Raw genomic sequence first — 6,297 nt, forward strand, 5'->3', positions numbered from 1 at the left:
ATCTGCACAACGGGTCGTACTATCTGATCGATATTCGAGAGCATAAGGACTCACGTACATCAGAGGAGGAGACTAACAGGCCGTGGAATATAGCTCATCTTCGGCCTTACTATACCTGAGCCATTGGCTATATTTATGTACATATTACGACAATGTATATATTATGATTAAATATAATAAACCGGAACCTCAGCTAAAGCGGGGTATCTATTCTTTTACATCATGTGAGGTTACACCGAGTTGCTCTAAACCGGCCTCCGGTTTACCCCTTGAGTTCGCTTTGCTAAAAGTATCGTGTTATATCACTTGGAGGATTGGTCGTGTCCGAACCAATACCATGCCTCTTGATAGGCGAGAGCCACCAGATCACTTGGGGACTTGGTCATGTCTGAACCAGTCATGCCTCTTGATCGGCCTAAGGCCACAGAATCACTTGGGGGCTTGGTCGAACCCGAACCATGACCACGCCATTTGGTCGGCATAAATGCCACGGAATCACTTGGGGACCTGGCTGACGAGAACCATAGTTACACCTAACGGGAGCTTGGTCGTGTTTGGCCATGGTAACGCCATTTGATCAGCTTAACTAAATCTTTTTTGGCAAACATTTTTGTCGTTGCTTTTGCTTCACACTTTTCTTTGAAGGGGGGTTTTTGCTTTTCATTGTGTTTTTTAAACCGACAAAGTTTTTTAACCAATCAATTGACGGAACACAGTTCACGTCAATCCGGAGACTATTTGTCTGGTTTGATCCTTGTTGTTAACATCCTCTTATGGAGTAACACGGCGTTTATTATAACCCGGCACGGTTTACATGGTAACCAGCGTCATATATATATATACAGGAGCTGTTATTTCCTCCAACAGTGTGGGTTTGCAAAACTCCGCTTCAAGGTTGGCCAAGCCAACTTCACACTCAACGATGGCAGGTATTATGTATCTCAAAAATTTGATCATATACTTCAAATTTTATTTTGGATGTTTTGATTTCATATATACAGACATCATATTCCGCCTGACGGTACAACCGCGGTGGCACTTGACGAATTTCTTATTTCAGAAAGTGTTTTGGAAAGTTCATTACCACAGGAAGAACAAGTTATGCATGAAGGCATATCAACATCAAAGGTATCAGCTATCCTATTACAAGGCAACATGGTGCCCATAATAACATAATTGTTTTTCACAAAGGAGAGGCAGTTTTAAAACCGGCTTCCGGTTTAAGCTTGGCCACCAGCCTGGCCTGATGGTTGTGGGTCATCCTGCGCCGCTTCAGCTTCCGTTTCTCTACCCAGTGGCTGGAAATCCACAGTTGTCCAGTCGATTCCCATTAATGCTTGAAAAACAGCTTCATCATGGATCAGCAATGACGGGTCAATATCGGGAGCGTAAGTATGCTTACGGATTGGAGGGATCAGATTTTCCGATTCATGGATTGGTGCAGCTATTCGCTTGTTCTGACTATCATATTGGGCTTGATAATGAGACAAGTCCGCTTCCTCAGCCAGTTGACAAGCTAGCGGACGTACCTCCCGGTTTATTGCTCGCAAATCCGCTTCACCAAATTCTGACCCGTCTTCCTTCAAGCTGGGATAGCCCTGAGCCGCTTCAATAGGATCAAAATCCGGCACCCAGGCTTTTGCCCGGATTAAGGCATTGATTGCACTGGTTCGAGCAACAGATTTCTTCAGCTCTTCAACCCGGGCAGGAAGCACTGACAGTTTCATCAGAGTATCTTGAATCAAAGTGGGCGCCGATTTGTTATGAGACGCGGTACAGATGATCCGCTGGGCACCAGTATACAATTGTTCAACCAATGTATAGGCGGCTTTCAATTTCTTCCGCACATCTGACCCCAAGTGACCAATGCGTGTCCCTGAAATACCATAAAGGGTTAATAAACCGGCGACTCTATAAGAAGGCAGAGCCAATTCAGAAGGCAAGCTGGATTACCAAAGATAGCAGTGGTCATGGCATGAACGTGCCGCTTTATGCTGGTCAGTTCATCCGTCACTGGTTTTAGTGCAGCCTCGGCATCCTCTGCTCGTTTGATCAAAGCGGACTTTTCAGTGGCCCAATCCGCCTGTTTCTTCTTGAAGTTCTCCTTAAGTTGTTCCATGGCGCTTAAAGCACTGGCCAATTCCTCTTTTGCTTTAGAGGTTTCAGTCTGTTGGGTTTTCAGGTTTTCTTGAAGATCGATGACTTGGTTTTCTTTCGTCTTCAGCTCCGCCTGCAAGCATACAGATATATGTTTCAACAAATCGGTAGAAGGATTCAAGTACCAACCACATAACAAGTTATGGGCTTAGCACTTGGGGGCTAATGCATATTCGATCTTCATCTTTCAATTGTTTACAAAGTCCCAAGATCAATACAAGCATTCAACTTGGCACTTGGGGGCTAATGGCTATTTGATCATATATATTCTGATGCGGCAGTTTCAATTACTTAAAGTACCGGTTTAACTACGCTAAGTTGAACCGGCCCTTGGGGGCTACATCAGCAAATTTCAAAGCATCAAGATTTATATTATTAAGTCCCGGTTTGAAAGAATATTTCAAACCGGCCCTTGGGGGCTAGGAGAGTCAGCAAGAATGGAAGCATACAAGCAGGAAGGAGCATATGGAAGTTACCTCATATTTATCTTTCATCATATTAACCAGACCGGATTCGTAGTCACGGCTGGTATACAGCCGGTTCAGATAGCCGGAATGGATATCTTGGGCGTTCAGAGCAGCGTAAGTCGTCAGATCAGCGTTCCACTTGCCTTTGCCAAAAGCAGCAAATTCTTCCTTGGCAGAATGTTTGGATAAAGCGACAGGATTGCTTGGCTCAGTATGGCCAGTGCCAGTAATGACAACCTCATCATCCTTGGTACCGCCGGTTTGCACTGGAGCTGTTGGCTTGTCAGTAGGTTTTGCTGGACCGATGGAGCTTTCAATCCGGATGGAACCTGTGGGCTGATGTATAGGACCTGAGGTATCAGTAGGTCTCTCTTCAGCAATAAGATCATCATCTGGCTGCAGTCGATCGTTGGGAATATCCTCAGGAATAGCCGCTTCAAGATTGGGTGTCTTGCCTGGTTCAAGAATGACATCTTCTTCGGCCACTTTGTCCAGGCGGGCCTTCTTGCTTGGCCTAGGTTTGGCCCTGAGAAGAATAACAAAATTAAATACAGCATATGTTCTAAGGCAATGTACTGCAAACATCACAATAAGTATAGCTTACCCAATCACCGTTTTGAGCGGTGGGAGCTGAGTAGCCGATGACTTGCCAGAAGATGAGTGGGAAGTAACCTGGTAATCGGAGTCGGATGGATTAAGAGGTTGACGAAAGCAGCCCGCTTTAGGACAAGCACTGACAAGAAAATTAGAGACCTCGGAATGGTGTTTCCGAACCAGACTGTTCGGTAAACCGGCGGAGGTAACTACCTGGCCGCTGTGCCGGGTGGTGCGGCGAGCTTCATGTTGTTGGGTCTTCATAAGAAGTTTAGGATCCAAATAAGCAAGAGGATGAGAAAATTTAACTTTCCGGTTTGCCTGACGGATTTTTTGTGAAGGCAAAGTTTCTGAATCGGAAGAGAGAATAATTGCCTCTGCAACATCCGCGTGGCTGGCTTCGGCATCATCCTGACAAATATCATCATCAATAAGACGCATGAAAAATAAACCAAGTGAGTCAAGCTCTACCTCAAAGTCCGGATTATCCACCTCATCATCAGGGGCCGGATTAGAAGATGCAGTGGTTCTTTTCCTATGGGCAGTATTCTTCACAGCTTTAGTCTTTTACCGGGTTGCTCTTTCCGGTTTGTCTGGTTTTTCTGGTTTCTCCTGCGGCATTTTTTTGCTCCAAAACGGATCATCGCCCTGATTATGCAGACACTGATATTAAAAACAATGACCAGACATATCAATAATAGATTCAGCAAAGAGAAAAATCAAAGTCTTACAGCTGGCGGTTTGTTGGTGGCACAGAAGGGAAGCAGGCCGGTTCTAGCGCAAACGTGTTCCGATTCATTCAGTATCTTATGCACAGCCTCTGTGATTTCTTCACCAGAGAGCTGGAGTTTTGAATGTCGCAGTGGGTCATCAACACTGTCAGTATACTCGCACATCAAACCGGAGCGTTGACTAAGGGGCAGTATGCTCCATGATATCCAACAGCGAGCGAGATCAACCCCTGTTAAACCGTTGGCCATAAAGGCTCTGAGCTTTGACAGCTGGGGAGCATATTTGCTTCTCTCCTGGGCAGTCAATCTTTGAGGAAAAGGGTGTGTATTGCTGAGCCACTCCGGACGAAAGCCAGGCAAGGGATTCTCACCAGCAGGGGAGGTGTCTTTGCAGTAGAACCATGTCTGATTCCACTCCTTGGGGTGACTGTGCAGCTTGGCGTGAGGGTATGTGACCTCTTTCCTTTTCTAAATCGCCATGCCACCCAACTCCGTATTAGAGCCATCAGTAAACTCAGTATGGCAGTTTAGATGGAAAAGATATCTGAACAATTCCACTATGGGCTCCTCTTGAAAGAACACCTCATAGAGCACTTGGAAGTGGCACATATTTGTAACAGAGTTGGGGCTAGTGTCTTGCGGATGGAGTTGGAAATCGGCTAAAACATCCCGGTAAAATTTAGAACCGGGCGGCTTAAAGCCCCGGGCTAAGTGATCTACGAAAACAACAACCTCTCCTTCTTGAGGTGCGGGAGGGCATTCTTTGCCAGGAGCCCTCCAATGGATGGTATCTTTGCTGCCTAAGGCGCCAATCAGGACTAAATCGTCCAGTTGAACCTCTGTGACGCGAGAAGCAACCCAATTGCACTCATATACTTGCTTGGCCATGATGGAATCTACAAGGTAGAAGATCCCGGTTCAAAAATGCATTTGATCAAGGTACGTTGGTATGGGCACTGTTAAACCGGAGACAGAACTATCTGAACCGGAGTTTCATGAAGCAACCAACATCTGGCGGTTCAACAAGGGGACTAATGGTATATACCGGTTTGTCAATTTTTTCTACAAAGTTAAACCGCCTGGTCTAAGCATTGAACAGTCAAGACTGCATATGAGTAAGTACACAAAAACAGATTTCACAAGATTATACTACAGCTTTGGATCTGGAACATGTTTATAAAGGAGATAAATATTCAAGGCCCAAAGGGAATAGTGCTGAATCAATAAGCGAAGGTACGGATAAGATCTATTGTCTTAATATGCGAAAGTGAAAACGGAGGATAAAAACTACTGCTACACAGAGCGAAGATTCACAGACTCGTCTAAGGATCTATCATATGAATAAGAAGCAAGCGATGAATGCTAGAGAACATGGAAACCCTAGAACAGATCTATGATGAAAAGGATAGAAGACTTACCGGAGCTAAGGAAGAAGCGGAAGGTCACCGCGGTGCTCTGGTACGCTCAGGGTGATGCAGCGGCCAAAGTTGGTGCAGAGGTCGACGGCGGCGGCGGAGCTCCGAAGCTGGGCGACGCGAGGAAGATGAAGCAGAAGGGCACGAAGGGGAAAAAGAAATGACCCTTCGGTCCTATTTATAAAGCAAGGGACATGGGTCAGGTGCGAAAATCAAGGGGACGCGAGTTTGGAAACAGAGCTGTCGCCTCGATTATTGCAGATCTATTAACAAGAAGGTATCATGGATAGTTTCTTTATGACAGATGACGTCACGCCGGTTTACAGCAATCAGAGAAGATGACATCACGGCGGTTCACCAAACTACAAGAAGATGTTGAAGATGAAGTTTTTGCTAAGGATTGACATGAACCTGTTCAAATCAATCTGGGGCCTAATGTTGGGGATATTACTACTGGGCGTAAACCGGCCTATCTGGGCCGGGTTAACTTCATCAATAGTTAAGTATGTTAAAGCCCATGAAGGTAGATGAGGGCTCAAGACCCATAATCGGTTGAGAGCCTGTAGCCGTAAACCGGCGTCAATATGTAACTTGTATTGTAAGTTAGGAATAAGTAGAGACCAAACCGGACACATCTATGAGCCGGTGTTGGGACTCTGTAAACCGACGGGTGTCACCCATGTATACAAGGGGACAACCCGGCGGCGGTTCAAGGACAACAGACAACAACTCGAGACATAGGCGAAGCTTGTTTGCTCCCTAGTCATCGAAACACCCATCAATTCCATCACAACTAGACGCAGGCTTTTACCTTCATCGAAGGGGCCGAACTAGTATAAACTCTCTCGCGTCCTTGTGTCCGCTTTAACCCCTTCAAGCTAACCCGTCGCGATGGCTCCACGACTAAGTCCTTTCTCTAGGACATCTGCCGTG

This window comes from Triticum urartu, chromosome 4A (assembly GCF_056163025.1).
Source record: "Triticum urartu cultivar PI428250 chromosome 4A, HENAU_Tu73, whole genome shotgun sequence".
In the NCBI taxonomy this organism is placed as follows: domain Eukaryota; kingdom Viridiplantae; phylum Streptophyta; class Magnoliopsida; order Poales; family Poaceae; genus Triticum; species Triticum urartu.